A 21,916-nucleotide genomic window follows, 5' to 3' on the forward strand; every position below is an offset into this window, starting at 1 on the left:
GAACTGGGTTGATTAAACTTTGAAATCACGTAGTAAATTCAGAACTACCATTTTAAATGGTGTAAATTGCTTCCTGATGCCAAAAGGAAAAATGTATTAATGTAAATCATGCAACTTTCCCTAACAGTAAAAAACATTAAGGCCAGTGCTTTGAAAAATCATTTAATGTGTGCCATCTCTTTAATAATGCAGTGGAAATATTAAAGAAAAGATGTTAATGACAATCATAAAACTTTTAAATTAGCTGTAGATCTGTCTCCTATAAATTCAAGTCTTCTCACAAGTCCTCTATTCCAAACCATTGTTTTTAGAATCAGAGCTTTCTGACATGCAGTCAGGAATTTTTTTCCCCCCTTGGTTTATTTTAATTAAAATTTATTGATGTCTAATCTCTGCTAACCCTGGTGGCTTGGATGGTAACAAATCTATCTGCAATGCAGGAAACTCAGGTTTGATCCCTACATTGGGAAGATTCCCTGGAGAAGGGAATGACTACCCACTCCCGTATTCTGACCTGGAGAATTCCATGGACAGAGGAGCCTGGCAGGCTATAGTCCATGAGGTTGCAAAGAGTCAGACATGACTGAGCAACTTTATATACATACATACCCCATGCTATGCAGGGTGCTTGACTACAGGGCTACACAAACAAAGAAGATGAAATCCTTGTTTTCAATTAGCCTGTAGTGTAATAGAGGAGAGACACCTTTAAACAAACACAGCAGATCAAGGATAACAGGCATAGGATAGAAATATTAACACAGTTATATAGTTAAGTTGCAGAGGAGGGGAGAGTCAATTCTGTATAGAAGCCATCAGGAGAGCTTTCATGGAAGAAGTGATATTTGAACGTGATCTTGGCAGATGAGTAGGCCTTTAGCAGGGGACAACAGAGGCAGCCCAAGGATGGGATTATTGTTGTTGTTCAGGTGCTCAGTCATGTCCAACTCTTTGTGACCCCAAGGACTGCAGCACCCCAGACTTCACTGATCTTCACCATCTCTCGGAGCTTGTTCAAACTCATGTCCATTGAGTCAGTGATGCCATCCAACCATCTCATCCTCTGTCGTCCCCTTCTCTTCCTGCCTTCAATCTTTCCCAGCATCAGGGTCTTTTTCAGTGAGTCGGCTCTTCACATCAGGTGGCTAAAGAACTGGAGCTTCAGCTCCAATACTTCAGGATGGGGTGGCTAGGAGCAAATGGACTGGCCAAGGAAGAGAAACAATGAGAGGATGGCTGGAGAGTAAAGCCCTTGATGACATCCACAGACAGGCCTTCAGAGTATAACTTGAAAGTAGTAGATACGCTAGAAAGTTAAGAAGCAGAGAAGCCATAAAAACGAGACCATTTCAGAAAGATGACCCAGTAGGCAAAGTAATGAATGAATCACAGGGGAGAAATCTGGAGACCACCTGGAGATAACTATTCAAGTCTGGCTGCTGTTCCATGACTACTCTTCCTTCTTAGTTCTCAGATCTGGCCTCTATGTGTCCCTTTAATAAAATCCGATGTTTATCAATTGCTTGTCTGGACACACGCCAAGGTCCTAGCCAAGTCAGACCCTTTGTCTCCACCAGGAAGTTTCTTTTTTCTGCTTGGATTCTCGCATTCAGTAATGAAACTGATGCTGACACTGGAACATCCCAAGTTTATTCAGTGGTCAGTGAATAGAAAAGTAGGAACTTAGTTTGCAAACCAACTTCTCAACTAGGTTGGGGCTGAGATGCAATATATATAGGAAAGTCAAGGTAAAAAAGAAAGAATTAAGTAAAGAGAGGAAAGAATGAATGATTGTGACATATCCGAGGATAGGGGCGTGGTTTGGATGAGAAATTGAGGCAATGCTCCATTTCAAGACTAAGAAATATCTCACAATGGGAAGAGAATAAGACCCACCTAGATAATGGAGAGAAAATAAGACTTGCACAGAGAATGGGTTCTTCCAGTTGTTGTCATGGCAACCATCAACTGTCTTGGCACTGATGGGTGCATCACTTAGCATGTTAACATATTACAATGAGTGTAGAATGAGTCTCAAGGTCTACTGGAGGTCAGGCCCTCCACTATCTTGGGCCCAACTCTTTCCAAGCAGTTCTTCTTTTTCATCTGGCAGCTACCTCCTTTTGTAGTTGAATCTGACAATCAGAGAAGGGCACTTAGTTTCCACTTGAAGGAGGGGCTGGGGCATGATTCTAGGGTTAACAGCCCCATGGCATGGGAGAAATTCCCCCTCCTCTGTAAGCATCCCTTACAGCAAATTATACATTCCTTTTTCCCAAAGTAAGAGCACAGCACAGTCTGACAGACTGTCATGTGAAATCAGGTAGACCAGGCCAGGTGTATCCATCTCTTCAACTTCTTCTACAAGAGCTCTTTATTCATCTCCTAAAAATCCCAGGACAACCCAGACAATCAAGACCTCCTGACTTGCCTCCATGATGAGGACAAAATAGGAAAATGAGACATCATCAATTTCTTCCCTGTCAATATAGACATAACTTTTATTAACATTTATTTTTATTTATTTATTTGTGTCAGGTCTCAGTTGTGAGAGGATTTCAATGCAAACCACCTCTGGATCATTTGTGGGTATATTGATGTATTTCGGAGCTCTCCAAGGAAGCAGGTAAACTCCTGAGTTAGTCATCAGGGAAATCAAGGAGATGCCAGTCGTGAGGCCAGTTGGCTCCCTGAACCTGACTCTGTATTTAAAGATTTTAAAGATCATGCATGGCCTTGCAGGTCAAGTGCGTTCTTTTTTGCAGCACCCCTCCCAAATTGGTATAGAGTTGCTTTAAATGTTGTGTTAGTTTCTACTGTATAGCAAAGTGAATCAGCTATGTGTATACATATATCCCATCTCTTTTGGATTTCCTTCCCATTTAGGTCACCACAGAACACTGAGTAGAGTTTCCTATGCTATACAGTAGGTTCTCACTAATTACCTAAATTATGTTTCTGTTGTTGTCATTTAGTTGCTAAGTCATGTCCGACTCTTGCAACCCCATGGACTCTAGCCCACCAGGCTCCTCTCTGTCCATGGGATTTTCCAGGCAAGAATACTGGAGTCGGTTGCTATTTCCTTCTCTAAAAGATCTTCCCAACCCAAGAATTGAACCTGTGTCTCCTGCATTGCCAGGCGGATTCTTCACCACTGAGCCATCAGGGAAGCCCCTATCTACAGTGTATGTATGTCAATCCCAATCTCCCAGTTCATCTCCCTATCTGCCCCATTTTCTCATGAGGAAGTAAAGCTTATGCCTTGATGATCTAAGGAGCCTGTAGAAGCACAGAAACCTACAGTTTTGTGATATTACTTACACCTCCATCTCCTCTTGGGTGTAGTGTGTCTCTAGGCAGAGCCGACGGGAGTGTGGAAACAGAAAAAAGAGATGACTGCAGACAGGACATTACTGCCTCAGCTGATGCTCTTTCCCTGATCCAAGCAGATGGCACGGCAAGAAATGTTATCCACATGTCTGCTTCTCCAAATCTAAACATAGGGCAATTATAGTTTTTGGAAATTTCAAAAATGTGTCAAAGAGAGAAAATCAATGAGACTCCCATCACATTTGCAACTCTAGGTCATGCAGAAACCCCAGCCTCCACCTAGAGATGGACTTATTATTTTCTGTGAGTTGTTATCATTTTAAAGACACACTGAAATGCACTTGGCCTCCCCAAGTAAATACACTTCACAAATGCCAGCACCTCTTGATAAATGTTAATTGACCCCTTTTTAATGTGCATTCCTCTTATTGGCTGCAATAAACTTTACTCAGTGTCTTTGAACTTCTCCCAGACAGTCTCCTGACATTTTTTTTTTTGGGGGGGTGAACTTTAACAAATATTTTGGGGTTGCAGGGTAACACTGGGCTATTTTTCTCCCCAGATTTCTTTGTACAATTGCAATTTAGATTTCCTTCCAAAAGGATTCATTGTGGTGTGAGCCTTGATAGAGTGTGAAGCGAATTTCTCCTGCTGCAGTTTGGCTCTAAGCCTGGAGGATGGCACGCATAAATTATTCTAAATGCCATAGAACCTTGCATCTTATTTTCTTGTATAACATTTCAAATTGTCCTCAGGGTGCCCCAAAGTGAGACATTAATCAAGCATGGCCAGAAAGAGATAGGTGGTTTGCTTAAAAAAAAAAAAAATCCCTTTTGTAAAACAGTGTCCTTTGGGATTTAATTAGATGTCATTTTAGCAAGGAAATGGATGTTTGAACAAGACCAGATCTCAATGGGTTAAAGTAACAAAGCCAATAGGAAAGGAGCACATGGTTAGAGACGAAGTGAAAACCAGAGCATGAATATCACATGAGGGTCCCCAGCAGCCAGGCTGGAAGAGGGGCAGTACATGAGGAAGAGGGGGTTCATGTGGATTTCCTATTGTTTTTCTTTATGACCTGATATGATGCTTTATTTGAGGCATCGAGGTGGGAGTTCATTGACTTCAGCCAGATTGCTGCAGTCAGTTTGATTTCCTTGATAGAAAACGACAACTGATAACTGACCTGGCAGTCATGGCTCAGAGGCACTGAAAACAGCAGTTCTTGCTAAAACAGGAAGGAAGGTCCGCTGGTGATTGCTTTTTGCCCTTCTGATAAATATCAGACCAGGATCCCCCAGAAGCCTAGGGCTCACAGACAGGCATGGGCTTTCAGGTTTACTACATATATCAGTTTCCTGAGCTCAGTTTTCTCTCTCCACCAATAATATGAGCTATTAGGCCATCTGATACCTACATACCCTATATACTAGCATTGAAGGGGACAAACTCCGTGACATTGCCCAAATGACCTTTCGAAGCTCGATTTCATCATCTATAGTCCCACTCGTCAAATAGTACCTCCTTCCTAGGATGATTATGACAAATAAACAAACTAAAATATTTAGCTTTGTGTTAAATTTACAATGTCCAATAAAAGTTATGTTATTGTGTTGCCTATGAAGGATGCATTGATTTGGCTACAAAAATGTTTTCTTAGCCCTTAAGAAGATAAAGGTAAGGCAAAGAAGCAGACAGCAGCAATTAACTGCAAGAGCAGATCGGAAAACAAGCAGCTCAAACTGGAAACTGTTTTTCATTCTCCCTGCAAGTCTCCTTTTCCTCCCCACTGTATATCTTGGTCTTATCCTCTCCTCATTCTGAGAGATTTATCAGAGTGAAAAGGAGGGAGCTTTAAACCTAAGTGATGAAAAATTTAAAAATCAAATTTTAGAAAAGTTTAAATAATTTAATTAAATAAAAAATTAAACACAAGGACTTCCTTGGTAGTCCAGTGGCTAAGACTCTGTGCTCTCAAAGAAGGGGAAGCAGGTTTGATCCCCAGTCAGGGAACTAGATCCCGTGTCCACAACTAACACCCAGCACAGCCAAATAAATAATAAACATTAAAAAAACACACAATGATAGCACTATGTGTTATTAACATTTGGTTATAGAATGTAAAGAGCTCTCCACTCTTTTTTGACTTTGTTCATTTGTTTGTGAATTCACAGAAAAATCAAGTAAGGCTTCTGAGTGTTATTTTAATCCAGTTCACCTGTACAAATAGCACCACTGCTCAGGAAGCAACTCACAGGAGACATCTCTGAAATATGAGTGTATGTTAGTCACTCAGTCATGTCCAACTCTTTACGACCTCATGGACTGTAGTCTGCCAGGCTCCTCTGTCCATGGGATTCTCCAGACCAGAATACTGGAATGGGTTGCCATTACCTTCTCCAAGGGATCTTCCCGACCCAGGGATTGAACCTGGGTCTCCTGCTTTGCAGGCAGATTCTTTGCCATCTGAGCCACCAGGAAACAGGAGGCTCCCCCAGATCCAGCAAACGAAACACATTCATCAGCATACCCCCCAACTCAAGCCCTGGTTTTTCTTTTGCTGTGCATTTTTTCTTTTGAGGATTCATTCTATGAATGTTTGCTGATCATCTTCCAAGAGCCAAATAGTGTTTTATGTGCTGGAAATTTAACACTTTATTTATTTCATAAATACTGTTTTTCTTATGCCAGACACTGAAATAAACATATTAAATTTTAATGTTAAAATTTGATATGCAATTATTGAATTCTGTTATTACTCCCTCTTAACAGCTGCTCTGTCTATCTCCATATGCCATAGACTGAATGTTCGTGTCCCCCCAAAATTCACAGGTTGAAACCTAACCACTACTGTAATGGTATTAGGAGGTGGGCCCTTGTGGAAGGCACTGTGTTGGAGCATGAAGCCTTTATGAGTATGATTAGTGCCTTTAATAAAGAGACCCCAGCACTTCCCTGGTGGCTCAGTGGTAAGAAACCACCTGTCAATGCAGGAGATGCAGGTTCAATCCCTGGGAGGGGAATAAACCCTAGAAAAGGAAACTCAATTTGCTCCAGTATTCTTGCCTGGGAAATCCCATGGACAGAGGAGCCTGGTGGGCTATAGTCCATGGGGTGGCAAAAGAGCTGGACACAACATATTGACCAAACAAAAACACGACAACATAAGAGACTGCAGTGAGCATTCCCTGGCATGTAATTCCCTGCCATGGCCTCAGGTTCAATCCCTGGTTAGGGAATTAAGATCCCACAAGCCACATGGCGTGGCCAAAAAAAAAAAGACCGAGAGAGCTCTCTGACCCCTTTCTCTAGGTTAGGTCACAGTGAGAAGATATCTATGGAGGAATGGATTTTCACCACACATCTGCTAGAACCTTCACCTTGAACTTCCCAGCCTCCAGAATATAAGAAATAAAGCTCTGTTGCTTATAAAGCCTAACCCTAGGCTAACCCAGTCTATGGTATTTTGCCATAGCAACCTGAATAGAAACCCCAGGTCACAGGAGAGGAAATTAGTGCTTGAGAAACTGGTCCACAGGCCCCTAGACAGCAAGAGGCAGAGACCAGATGCACGCCTTGGGGCTGTGCTCATGGTCACTGCTCTGGGCTGCTTTTCAAACAAAACAGTGACCAAAATAACAGAAATCCTTTGCCCTCTGTATGCATATTCTAAGGGGGTGAAAAAGACAAATGAAACACTTATCTAAATTATATCCATTAAAATAGGCACTATGTAGAAAAATAAAACAGAAAAGAGAAATCAGGAGCCTTGGAGAAGAGGCCTTCTAATTTTAAGAGGGCAATCAGAGAAGGTAACCTTGGAGTATTGACCTGAGAGTTTCCAGGGAAAATGCAAGTCCAAAGCCACACAGAAGAGGAAACATTCCTGGCAGGTTCAAGAACAGCAAGGACATCAGAGTGGCTGAGGCAGAATGATTCGAGGAAGAGAAACAGAAGGAGGTCAGAGAGAAGGCAAGGCCAGGTATGATCCCAAGTGAGATGGAAACCAATGGAGAGTTCTGAGCTGTCTGATGACAAGACCTGACTTCTGACTGGGAACGATGACTCTGGCTTCTGGGTGGGACTGTGGCAGGATGGAAACAGGGAGCATGTCAGAAGGCTGGTGTGGTCTGTGGAAAATAAAGCCATGGGCCCAAACCCAAGAAATGGACTTGGAGACATGAGGTTGAGGTGCAGCAAGATGCGAGGCTTTAATGACGGTCTTGCACGATTGGGTGTCTGGTGGGCAGGCACACCCAGAGTCGCTACAACGGGTTTTTTATCCTCTCAGCATGCATGATTCTGCTAGGCAGAATCACATAGACTTTGCATCTGGGGACAAGGCAACAGCAAGCTGGAGCTGTCAGGGACAGCCCAGGTATGACAGCCAGGGTGGGGTTAGCTAGGTTTCCATGGGGGCCCTTCAGGATTGGCTAGTTTGAAGCATTTGAGAGGCTCCAGAATATAGGAGGTGTTGCTAGTTGTTGGGCACTTCTGGCCCTGAAGGCATTAGGGCAAGTGGATGGTGAAACCAAGTGTGTGGAAAGTGGTTTGGGTGTGGATTAATCGCCTGCTTTGAGAAGGAAACAAACCAGCCATCAGCCAGGACTTCCAAACTAGGTCACGGGTCTTCCCTAGTGGCACAGTGGTTAAGACCTCACCTTCCAGTGCAGGGAGTGCCGGTTTATTCCCTGGTTGGGGAACTAAGATCCCAGGTGTTTCAGGGCCAAAGGAACGAAACTTAAAACAGAAAAAATATTGCAAAAAATTCAGTAAAGACTTTAAACACGGTCCACATCAAAAAATCTTAAAAAAGAAAACCTAGGTCATGAGAGCATTATAAAGAAAAACACTATATGACAATGAAGCAATGAAGATGTTCAGGATTGGTCAGGTCATGGTTCTATTTGACGGGAGAAGCAATAGGGTTTGCTATGTGGCCCAGATGGTAAAGTATCTGCAATGCTGGAGACTCAGGTTCGATCCCTGGGTCTGGAAGATCCCCTGGAGAAGGAAATGGCAACCCACTCCAGTACTCTCGCCTGGAAAATCCCATGGACAGAGGAGCCTGGTAGGCTATAGTCCATGGAGTTGCAAAGAGTCGGACATGACTGAGTGACTTGAATTGACTTGACTTGACTTGACTTTATTGGGTCAGTTATGGGATGTGAGAAAAAGAGGCATCCATCTGCAGGATTTCTGGGGTTGGGAACCTGAGTCTGGAGGACTGGAACTGCCTTTGATGAAGATGAGCAAGACTGAAAAATTAACAAGTTTGTAAGAAAACATTAGAAGCTCAGTGTAGAACATTTTGTGTTTGATATGTCTTTTTATTTTATTTTGATGACATCGCAGTGAAGATGTTGAACAGAAAATGGATTTACGAGTCTGCAGTTCAAGAGACACGTCTGAAATGAAGATATAAATTCAAGAGCACTTGACATGAATATGGTATTTAAAGCCACGGGACCAATGAGATCATCTAAGAAGTGAATGTAGATAAAGGGAAAATGTGACCTAATGCATGACTCTTGGGACATTCCAACATGAAGAAGTTGAGGAAAAAGGGCAAAGAAAACTGGGAAGAAACAGTGTAGCAGAAGGAAGAACAGTGGACTGGCCTCTAGGGAACCCCAGGAACAGAGCATTGCGTGGACACAGAGATATTTAAAATCGCCAGCCATCAGACGTACATGTTAAAATGACAATGCAATACCACTTTGACCACTAGATTAGGAGGCAGTTTAAAAACAGGCACTTTATGTTGTCAAGAGAACTGTGAAGCAGTTGCACCATTTTACACCCTAATTGGGAAAATAACTGGGTTGAACTTTCTGGAAAGCAATTTAACATGACATGAGAGCAACTTCATTACAAAGTCTATATACTAAAATTCAGCATTTCCTCTTCTTGGAATCCACCCTGAAGAAATAAGCAGAAACTTAAAGTTTTATATTCACAGATGTTCTCTGCAGGGTTATTTATATTAGTGAACAGGTAGGGGGGAAATTACATTTTGGTCAAGGAAAATTATTCCAAAATGTGTAAGTCCCAAATAAAATGGATAATGTAGTCCAGGAAAATGAAGATTGAAAAGTGTATTTAATGACACAGGAAACCCTCATGCTACTGCACTAATTGAGGAAAATAAGATAATGTCCCAAACTGATACTTACCATTTATTGGAAACCTACTGTGTGAAAAGCACTGTGCTAGTCATTCATATACCTTGTTCATTTAATTCTAACAAGTAGGCATCATGAGAAAGTAGTGGCTCAAAAAGTTAACTGATTATGTCATAGTTTACTTGATTATATTCATGTATTTGGGAGGCGATCTCTCTCACACACAAGGAAAATCTGATGGCCTCTCCTGTAAGTTCCTATTCTCCTTCAGGGACTTCCCTGGAGATCCAGTGGCTAAGATTCCACACTTCGAATGCAGGGGGCACAGGTTCGATTCCTAGTTGGGGAACTAAGATCCCACATGTCACACACTATGGACAAAAACTTAATTAATTAATTAAATTGTTGAAGAAGAAGCAGCTTCAGCCACCCACTATGGAATCCAGAGCAAACTTTGAGTTCATGAGTTCCTCCCAAAGAAAGATTATAAGAATGAAAACAGAGTGAAGAGTTAAGCACCAGTTTCCTCATTTATATAAAAGTCATTTTCTTATAATTTCATAATTCTAACTACTCACTTATAAAGACTAAGATGACTTTAGAAACCATCCCTAACCCTGCCAGATCCTTTATTACTCCTTTGGTGGCTGAGTTGATTCACTGTGATATAAAAAGCTGAAGGAGTTAAACATTTTCAGAAAATTTATTTTATTGAGGACCAGGGTTAATTTACGAACATAGTCTTTTTTCCTTTTATTCTATAACCCCTATTTTTCAAATCGATTCCTTAGGTGCTTTACCCCCTTTTTGAGCTCTCCCTGTGATAAAAATCAGTTTATTCACATCCTAACATATTCAATAACGCAGTCAATGGTACGACTACTACACACCAGGCACTCTTCTGCCTCCTGGAATGGTCAGAGGAGACCCTTGGGAAGAACAGATTCACATCCTTGTTATAGCTCCTATTCCAGAGAAACTCATTGTCTAGAGGAGAAAGCAAGCATATCACACTCATGTGAAATGTAGCAGCGTTAAGAATCTGCCTGCCACCGTAGAAGTTGCAAGAGACATGGGTTCAGTCCCTAGGTCAGGAAGATCCCCTGGAGAAGGAAATGACAGCCCATTCCAGTATTCTTTCTTGCCTGGAAAATTCCATGGGCAGAGGAGCCTGGTGGGCTGCAGTCCATGGGATCACAGAGTCAGACACGACTAAGTGACTGAGCAGGCACGCAAAGGCAGAAATGGAGGAGTGTGTAACAAGAACTATAAGAGTGACGTTTGAAAAAGAGGTGAGAAAGGATAACTTCACAGACAAGATGGTGTTGACTGCGCCCTGGGGGGTGCAGAGAAGGAAAAAGCAGCCCAGGTGAAGACCAACACAACATAAAACAAAGCAGAATCATGAAAGCCTCAGAGTGGACACAAAACAGTTCAGCGGAGGGGCCAGAATGGAGCTGTCTACGAAATGGGGCTAAAATAACTGGGTGAGAAAGATGGTTAAAGATGATTAAACCTGTTTTATGCCTGACAGTCAGGAAACTATTTTCCCTTTTATATGGGGAGAAACCACCAGCGTCCCATTTTGAGTGCCTGCAGGCATTAGTATAGAAGCAGGTAGCACAGTAGAGCAGGTGACTAGTGGTCAGGGCCACAGAGAGCCTGGGTCCAAGTCTTGCTGGCCATGTGACTTCATCCCAACCCTGGTGGGACTCAAGGTCCATTTTATGCCACTGACCTGGTCACTTGAAAGTATCGTGTACATTGCCTGTGATGTGCCTATCCTGGAGTGTCAGTGTTGCAGTCTGCACTGATCTATGAAGTGTCATCTCTTTGTTCCCAACACTCTGATAGGTCCTCCTCACCATCCAGCTGCTGCCCTATCCCCCTCCCCACTTCCCATCCCCCACTCCCCATGAGCTACTCAGGCTCTGCGTCTTTATGCGGCGCTGATGTCCCATTCTCAGGAACCAAGGATCCCTCTTGTTCTTTCCCCTCCAGCCTTTAAGTCCTCCACCGTCTTTCCCTGCAGGCAGGTTTCTGCTCAGATGTTCTATCCTCTCAGCCACCTTCCCTGACTGACCCATTTCTCTAGAATATTTAGAACCTTCTCCCTTCTCTCTCTCCTCCTCAACCCTATTTTTTTTCATGGGGCTACCTGACGTGTTTTAGCGGCCCATGGCTGGGCTCCCCAAGGGAATGGAAGACATGTGAGGGGAGAGACTCATTTCTCTCTCTGTCCATTGCCTACATAGGGCCCAGCAATAGGAAGTGTTCAATAAGTATGTGTTGAATTAATTAAAATGGATTAATGAATGAGTGAAGGTAGGGCTTGGCTTTCACCGGGCGAGCAACAGTCTGCTGGTGAGTCATTATCATCATCACTGACGAAGATAGGAAGGAATTTTGGGGGGCCCTGGGAGAGGCTGGGGTAGAGCTGCTCAAGCAAGGCCAGGGGTGGGGGAGGGAGCAATTCTGTGGACTACAATCTCATAGCCCTGGGCACTCCCAGGACTCTTTCCCTTGACATACTAAGGTCTAGAATTCAGGGGTCCCCATCCTCCAGGATCAAATGCCTGATGATCTGAAGTGGAGCTGATGTAATAATAATCATAGAAATAAAGTGCACAATAAATGTAACACGCTTGAATCATCCTAAAACCATCCCCCTGTCCCCTACACACACCACCCCCGCCACAACCCTTTCCATGGAAAAATTGTCTTCCACGAAACCGGTTCCTGGCGCCAAAAAGTCAGGGACCACTGGAGATGATTTTGCTAGGCTGCTAACTGTCCCCACATTGATGCACTTGGGGATGGTCGGCTTTGTCCTGGATGTGATATACAGTCCCTGACCCTGGTCTTCCTGACTCTGGCAAGCTCTGAATCTCCCACCTTACCCACCACTCAGTCAAGGGCATCTCTTGATGCTCAGTCAAGGTTGGTGAAAAGCTTTCCTAGTGTTTCTGGCCAAGATACTTTGGCTATCTGCAGCCAGAAATTCTATCCTTTTTATCTCCGTGTGAAATTATCTAAACGCCCCTAAGTACTTAGGCTTCTGCAAGAATAAAGTTGGAGAGGAAAGTATTTTACCTCTTAATTTGGTTTTCTGCTCTGCCACATCTGGGTCATGAGGTAATCAGTTTGGAGCAGAACATTTGGTGAATGAAGGGAAAGCAAAAAGGCAGAACAGCAAGAAGAAAAAAACAGACACGTTCATAAAATATATATACATTATTATTAGCTTGGTCAGATGATCACCTCTTTCCTATTGAGGTACAGCCAGAAAAAAAAGTTACCTGGTGAGTAGCCCTGAGCTTCCAAAGAAAGGGAAGAATGGAACTCTTTTAACTAAATAAGTGTAAATATCAAATTTAGTATCAAATATCAAAGCCCTCATGGTTCTGTATAACTATATTTTTCTTATAAAAACATTTTACTGGAGTTATACAATTTTATGGAAAATTTGCCTTTACTCATTCTTGACATATAAGCATTCCAAAGTACTTCTTTAAGGGAAAAATTTTCCAAGAAACTGAACCTTCTAGGACACTTTAACTTTTCTCTCTTTTTTAATCTCCAGGATTTCTTGCTGCTGTTGTTGATTTATTGTTTCCTTGTTTTGTTTTGTTTTCTTCATTTTCTTGGGAATATCTTAAAAGCTGATATGATAACACCAGCTATCTGTTGGAGAAAGATAGCAGTTCAATCCAATCACATTTAAAGTTATCCTGCTTCATTTTACATAACAATAAAACAAGCAAAACTTCTCTCTGAATTATTTTTAAAGAGATAAATAAAGTACGCACAGAAAAACATATATTGAGCTCATATATTTAGGAAGAGTTGGAAATACCTGGGCATTGTCATTAACAACCACATTTGAATGAAACCAAAGATGAGCAACACAAATTAGTTATAAAGATAATGTATTTGCTTAGAGAAGAAGGTTGGCTTTTTGTCATCAAGGTTTGGAGGCATAGTGAAAGCTAGAGGCACTGATCATTTTTCCATTTTTCTGCCTCTGTGTTCAGCCTAGGATATCTTAAATCAAGCAAGCCCTGTAGTTCAGAGATGCCGTCATATTTTACAGTTGCCAAGGCAGCTCTAAAAGAACATTTCATTAAATTTAAACTGTCTGTGCTTTTTCCTTTAACTTTCTGAAAAATTTAGTGAGTAGAGCATGTTTATTTCCAAAGTGTGATTTTACTCTGTCTTAGGCTTCAGATTAAAATTCACAACTAATGGATTAAAAAGGTCTCTTTACCGAACTTCTCTGGCAGTCTGGTGGTTTAGATGTTGCCTTCCAATGCAGGGAGTTTGGGTTTGATTCCTGCTTGGGAAACTAAGATCCCATATGCCTTGCAGCTAAAAAATCAAGACATAAAACAGAGACGGTATTGTAACAAATTCATTAAAGACTTTAAAAAAAACAAAAAAGGTCTCTTTGCAGACACAGGGGGCTTCCAGAACAATCAGCATTGCTTTGTCAAGTGGTGGGAGGGCTTCAGAGGAAAAAGACCTGAAGTGATTGAGTGGAACTGAGCAGACAGATGGATGCTCCCTAGAGAAGGTTGGAACCCAGGCTGTATATTAATGCAAACACCTTCAGCTTAACGGTGGGCTTGGCTGTTTTGGAAATGATTTGTGATCTAATTTGAGATTGTTGTTTATGATCCCAACACCTAGTTTATTTCATCCTGGCTGATAGCATAAATAGTTGTGTCTGGTAGATAGGAAAATCCAGCAGTAGGATGAACTACCCAGCTATAGCACAGCATATCGGCTCTATTAATCAAATCCAAAGACAATCCATCATTCTCAGGTTAAAGCTTTGCATTTGTACTGACTACCTATCACTGTTGGGAGGAGAAACACCAGCCTTATACCTGGCATAGAGCAGCTGTTCAATAAATGTAAATTTCCTTCCCCGCTGAGATCAATGAATTTGTGAATTATGGAGAAAACTAGTCCCTTAGTTCTGTTTCCATCTGTTCTGTCAAAAAGTGGGTTCTTTAGTCAAATAAGTATAGGGAATCACAGAGTCCAAGGGCCAGACTCCCTCTTGGAGCTTGAAACTGATTCTTAGCTTGTGCAAGGGATTCAAAGCAGAGTCTAAGGACAACTATCCACTCTTCATTCCTTTGCTGTAAGACTTATGTACTTAACATCTGTTTTCTTAGAGGTGAAGTGAAGATACCTTCTACTTCATGTGATTACTATTTTAATATTTATGAAGCACTTAAAAATGTCTGGCACATAATATGCACTGAATATGTATTTATTGAACAACAAAGGTCTCTGAAATTTTCTTCAGGAAAAAAGTTAATCTGGAGTTTCCCAAACTTTGAGCAAGGAAACCCCTGCCCCACCTAACTCCATCCCACTCCTTTTTATCCCCTCCACAACAACTTTATCTAGGAAAACCATGCTTCTCGTTTTGTTTTTTTAGAAAAAGAAAATCTGCTGCAGAGAGAAGTTCATTGAATCCACTTTCTTAACAAAGGATTAAAAAGAAAAGATTTTAAGGGTGTCACTGGTGTGCATTTCAATCATGAATCTAAAAGCTTTTGAAACCAAAAGAGAAAATTCCAGAATATGCCAAGTGAAGAGAGTTCCTAGTTAATGAACTTCGTGTAAAGCTGTTGATTCTCATGTTGTGTTACTGAAGGGAATCATAATAATGGCATTCAGCGCATGCTGAGTACTGTGTCTACCAGGCATTCATCTATGTTTAGATGTTATTTCTAGATCCTAACAGTAACCTGGAGAAATAGACACTACAGTTCCTCCCCATTTCATAGATACTGAGGCTTAGCAGGTCAGAGATTTTGTATTTGTTGCCTAAGGTCACCCAGCTAGAAACTGCTAGAGTCAGAAAGACAAATGCAAGAATTCAGACCCCCTTTAACATACAAATTATTTCTCTCCTCATTGTACTTTCTTCTATCTTGGAGGGACTCAGGGACCCCAAATCGGTCCACCATGGGGTCTAATTTGTCCCTGTGGGACGACAATATACAATAGCTATTGTCATCCTCACGCTAAGTCGCTTTAGTCATGTCCAACTCTTTGCGACCCCATGGACTGTAGCCTGCCAGGCTCCTCTGTCCATGGCAGTTTTGGGGCAAGAATAGTGGAGTGGGTTGCCATGCCCTCCTCAAATTATCATTCTCAACAACAAAGCAGAATACATCATTTTATTCTTCATCTTTTCCCCCTCAAAGATTTGACATTTTCACACACCCAGTGCATGGAGGAGACAGGACTCCAACCTCCATATTCTAATTTCGAGTAAGGGGCTCTTTCTTCCGAATCTTACTGCTACTGCCAGAACTTCGAAATTCACTGAAATCTTTGTTGTTTTTAAGTGACAACATTTAACAAATACTGTTGGTTGGTTTGCTTTGTTTTTCCGTTCATACATAAATGTATTGCAGAGTTCTCAGACACTGGTGGCATGTGCCTCGTGGCCGGCCATGCTGACGGCACACCCGTGAGCTCGTGGAGAGACTGCTGGACAGCCAGCTCCAGGAACCACGTGTCTCACTTCACTTTTGCACCATCTGGGCACCACTACATTCAAGGAAGAATATAAACGAGGCTTTTTGGAAAGGAACAAAGTAGATCTTTGTAGCTTTTATTATTGAAAACCAATTCAGTACATGCAATGGCTTGAAACTAGCGAAAAATCAACCCAACTGGGAACGTTTTCTTTTGTGCGTTGCAAATTCAGCAGATGGATTGACTTTTTTAAAAAACAGGATGTTCTCAGATCTCAGAAAAAATCGTGCCTTCTAAAAGAAAAACTATAATATGTATTTATGTAGTTAAATACAATCATATTTTTTACTTCCAACCTGTTGAGATTAAACGCATCCATCCTGGCCATATTCTATGTAAATATCAGTACCAGTAAAGAAAAAACAGAGCAAAAGAAAACCAGAGCTGGACGGAAGTTAAGCAGGGAAAGTAGATTTTATTCAAGACTATTGCAAAAGAGGGACAGAGACCTCAGTATAGAACCAGGCTCAACTCCGAATACAGCAGAGTAAGGAGGGATTTATAGACAAGAAGCAGTCTGTAAATCCCTGGGGAATTTACAGTCTGGGGGTCAGTGGATGAAGAATTACTAAGAGGAAGCATCAAGGGTAGAAGGGTTCTGGCTGAACCTGGCTAACAGGACCTTTGCTGAAGACAGACCTGGGGGATGATGGAGAATGAGGAAATCAATTAGATATTGAGGGGCCATAAGAGGAAGAAGGATGGCAAACTCACACTAAATTGAATTAATATGGCTCTTGCTAAAACGAGATTTTACAAACAGGTGCACAAATGGCCCTAGGAAAAGGCAATGGAGCTTGATTTAAGTTTAGTCAAGCAAGGAATCTGTGTCAGGATCATCCCTGGGGTTTGAGGGCAACATTATTCTCTTCAACTGCCATCACCTGTGTGCCTGCACATAGGAACCACACACATAAATCGAACAACCCAACCCTGTCCACCGATGGTAAGGAATATGAGTGGCAGCTGACTAAATATCAGGTCCTCAAATCATCCAGTGACCTGGACTTCAGGAAAAAAATCACTGTGTGTGCTTGGTGTTCGGCACATATATGTAGTTATATACAAGTAAAGTCTCACATGTGGTGCACCTTAGATACATGGTATCAATATCCTGTTCAGAGAATTCCCTGGTGGCCCAGTGGTTAAGAATCCTCCTGCCAGTGCAGGGGACACTAGTTTGATCCCTTGTCCAGGAAGATCCCACATGCCTTGGGGAACTAAGCCTGTGCACTGCAGCTACCGAGTCCATGTGCCACAAGTACTGAAGTCCTCACACCCTATAGCCCATGCTGTGCAACAAGAGAAGCCACCGCAATGAGAAGCCCTCGCATTGCAAACGAGAGAGTAGCCCCTACTTACTACAGCTAAAGAAAGCCTGCGTGCAGAAACAGACCCAGTGCAGCTGAATTAATTAATTAAAAAAAATTCTGTTCAAAGATCCTATAAAACCCACGTAGGTTAAGCAGGACTTTGAGCAGGTGGTTCTGGCTCCCTCCTTCCTAAATTCACATCCTTTCTCTCCTCCAGGGCCCTGGATCCACACTCAGGTCCAGGATTCTTGTTACCACCACAGTTTGCCCTTGGAAAAGTACTGCCCCTCTGTGGACACATGCGCTTTTCCCCAAGGCTGTTCTGTAGGCCACTAGCGTCAGAATCCTGGAGCAAACCTATTGAAATTCAGGTTTCTGGGCTCCCCCTGGAGTTTATTGAATTTCAGTACCTATAAGGCAGTCCTGGAATCTGGATGCTTCATTTATAAGCAAAACTTTTAGAATCATAAATATTCACAAAACATACAAGGGGAAAATGAGATTAAAAATAGAAAAGATTTTGTGATTGTTCAGTTGCTCAGTCGTGTCTGAGTCTTTGTGACCGCATGGACTGCAGCATACCAGGCTTCCCTGTCCTTCACCATCTCCTGGAGCTTGCTCAAACTCACGTCCACTGAGCCAGTGATGCCATCCAAGCATCTCATCCTCTGTCGTCACCTTCTCCTCCTGTCCGCAATCTTCCCCATCAAGGCAGGGAAACCATATTTAATTGCACAGCCCAGGGGCACTAAGTACATTCACAATGTTGTGCAGCTCTTACCATCATCCATCTCCTGGGTTGTTCACCTTTCTAAACTGAAACTCTGTCCCTGTTAAACACTAATTCCCCATCCCCACTCCCCAGCCCATCCCCTCTCTGACCCCTGGCACCGACCAGAGTACTTTCTTACTCTATGAATTTGACTATTCTAGGTACCTCATGGAAATGGAATCAAACAGTATTTGTCTGCACCTAATATATTAATAGACTGGGATGCATTTTTAATAATTTTATGTATTTATGACTGTGCTGGGTCTTCAGTGCTGCACAGGCTTTTCTCTAGTTGCAGAGAGCAGGGGCTACTCTTTAAGTGTGGTACCCAGGCTTCTCAAGGTGGTAGCTTCTCCCGTTGTGGAGCACGGGTTCTAGGTAGGGCACACGGACTCTTTAGTTGCAGCTCCTGGGCTCTAGAGCACAGGCTCAATAGTTGTGGTGCGTAAACTTAGCTGCTCTGAGGCAAGTGGGATCTTCCTGGATCAGGGATAGAACCTGTGTCTTCTGCATTGCCAGGTGTATTCTTTACCACTGAGCCACAGGAAAGGCCCTGGAATGCATGTTTTAGGTTACCTTAATATATGTCCTACAAACAGGTACCTTCTTTTTTTCCCACCTCTGCTGTATATAGTAGGTTCTCATTAGCTATCTACAGATAGTAATATATATATATACATATATATAAATATGTCAGATCTATAGAAATATATATATATGTCAATCCTAGTCTCCCAACGTATCCCACCTTCCTTTCTCTGCTTCAGTTCAGTTCAGTTCAGTTCAGTCACTCGTGTTCACTGTGTCTGTGTCTCTATTTCTGAAAATAGATTCCTCTGTACCATTTTGGGGGGGAAAAGAATATATCTCTTATAGATATTTCACACCCACTTAACCTATAATTTTCCCTTATTCCCCTCTGATCCCCCAACTGCGGCTGCTGCTTGATATATGTTGAAGCAACTGCTGGGCTCTATGGCACATTTGGCTGCACACCAAGTGGGCATCATGGGCAGTCACACAGTGTGCTTCTCCCACAGCCTCCTGACACTGAGAATCAGGGGATCTGGGGCTGTCAGAGCACACATGGTGTTATCAGCAAGCCCTGGGCATGCTTTCCTTGAAAGGGAGGTGTAAATATCCTTATGCCTGGAAGGAGTCAGGGAAAGGGAGAGAGGTCACCAAAGATTGCATTTTACATATAATCACATTACCCTAAACAAATGCTAAATCAGACAGGATGCCAGGTAGAGGGGCAAACCAGGACTGTCCCACATAAACAGGAACATATGGTCACCTTGTCTAAGAGCATCTATCATATGCAATATTAACCAAAGATAAGATCCAGCTTGGTTCGGCCTGCCACACTCATGCCGTACTCTAAATAGTCATTTTCTTTGTCTAAATCGCTGTTTCATTCTTAAGGAATTCACCCTTTCACCTCTATTTTTATTTATTTTTTAATTATTTTATTGTTTATTTTTTGACACTTAAAAATTTTTACTTAATTTTTCGGGTATAACTGATTAACAATGTTGTGATAGCTTCATGTAGACAGCGAAGGGACTCAGTCATACATATATATGTTATGCATTCTTCCCCAAACTCCCTTCCCATCCTGGCTGCCATATAACATTGAGCAGAGTTCCCTGTACTACACCGGAAGTCCTTGTTGGTTTGTTGTTGTTCAGTCACTCAGTCGTGTCCAACTCTTTGCGATTCCATGGACTGCATCACATCAGGCTTCCCTGTCCTTTACTATCTCTTGGAGTCTGCTCAAACTCATGTCCACTGAATCGGTGATGCCATCCAACCATCTCGTCCTTTGTCATCCCCTTCTCCTGCCTTCAATCTTTCCCAGTATCAGGGGCTTTCCCAATGAGTCCATTATTCACATCTGGTGGCCAAAGTATTGGAGCTTCAGCATCAGTCCTTCCAATGAATATTCAGTGTTGAGTTCCTTTAGGATTGACTGGTTTGATCTCCTTGCAGTTCAAGGAAGTCTCAGGAAAGACTCTTATCCTTGTTGGTTATCCATTTTAAATATAGCAGTGTGTACATGTGAATCCTAAACTCCCTTCACCTCTATTTTTAGATTTTCCTTTCCCTAAAAAAGAAATCCAGATAAGTTTATTCATTCATTTCTTTGCTCATTTATTCATGTGAAACATATTTTGGATGGTTCACCACAGCCAGACCCTGCTGATGACTCAGCATGGATGAAGCAGATTACACTTCACATCCTTATAGAAAGGGAGGAGATAAAGGGATAAATACACAGGTAGATAAATATAAGTGAACACTGTGCTAAGTGCTATGAGGAAAGCTGATGTGATAAAAATGGAAAGAAGACTATGAGTGGGGAGGGGAAAGGAAAAGGAAGCAGCTTGCAACGTGCCCCCTATCCTGTAAGAGGAAGTCACGGTTTAACCAAGTATCCCATTGAAAATGAAAACAATTACCTAAGTGACATTTTTCTCACCAGTGCTGAGGAAGAGCCCCAAGAGGACAGAAGCCCTTTCCTACACATTGGCTAACATGACTTCCTGGGCCAGGTGATCCACCTGGAGTTTGGCCCCTGACACAGAAGGAAGACTTGTTCAATGATCGGCAGGAAGGAAGCGGACACCTATGACTTAATGTGATGGAGGAAGCCTGGGTGGTTATAGAGGAAAGGTCAATACAGGAATAGTGGGTAGTTTAAACAATGCTTGTCTGCTGATTAGCCATGTAACCTGAGGCAAATTATTTATTATAGTTGCCTCCTCCATACAATGAAAGATACTAATAGTTCTTACCTGGTGTTTTTTTTTTTAATTTTTTAAATTATTATTATTATTTTTTTACTTTAAAATATTGTATTGGTTTTGCCATACATCAACATGCATCCGCCACGGGTGTACACATATTCCCCATCCTGAACCCCCTGTGGTGGGGTTTTATGAGAATAAAATAAGTGAATATGGGTTAACATGCATAGAACAATGCCTAGCACATAGCAGGTGCTCAATAAATACTTTTTAAAGGATATAGTCTACCTATAGATTATCTTTAAAGTATTGAAGTGGTTCACAACATGCCATCCTAAAATACTGCCACTTTGGCATATTGATTATTTTGAGAGCAAGGCAATTGAGAAACCATAGCTGGAAGGGCTCTCTACCCTCCTTTCTATCTAAAAGCTGGTCATGAGATTTCCATGAAAAAAATCTGCCCTCCCAGCACTAGAAAGAAAAAAATATTATTATCACTGGGGATTGTGAGTTGAAACCTAAATGAATCTATACAAACAAAACAATAAAAACAACCCTGATCTCCCATTCATTTCCCCATATATTTCTTGTGTGTGTTTCAGTTGCTCAGTCATATTCAACTCTGCAACCCCATAGGCTCTACTGTCCATGGGATTTCCCAGGCAAGAATACTGGTTGCCATTTCCTCCTCCAGAAGATCTTCCCAACCCAGGGATTGAGCCCAGATCTCCTGCATTGGCAGGCAGATTCTTCACCGCTGAGCCACCAAGGAAGCCCTTTGTGTATGTCCTAGAAAGAAAGAAAATGAAGTTGCTCAGTCGTCTCTGACTCTTTGCGATCTCATGGACTGTAGCCTACCAGGTTCCTCTGTCCATGGGATTTTCTAGGCAAGAATACTGGAGTGGGTTACCATTTAATTCAATGTCCCAAACCAAGTCCCTTTGTCTTATCCCATCCTCACAATTTATTGTCCTTTTTTACAATCATATATAAGTTCTAGGGCCTAAATCACTTCTTTACATCTTCATTTCCCTCATCAAGATTCCTGAATACAGGTAA

Source organism: Bos javanicus, chromosome 13, assembly GCF_032452875.1.
Source record: "Bos javanicus breed banteng chromosome 13, ARS-OSU_banteng_1.0, whole genome shotgun sequence".
NCBI classification, from domain to species: domain Eukaryota; kingdom Metazoa; phylum Chordata; class Mammalia; order Artiodactyla; family Bovidae; genus Bos; species Bos javanicus.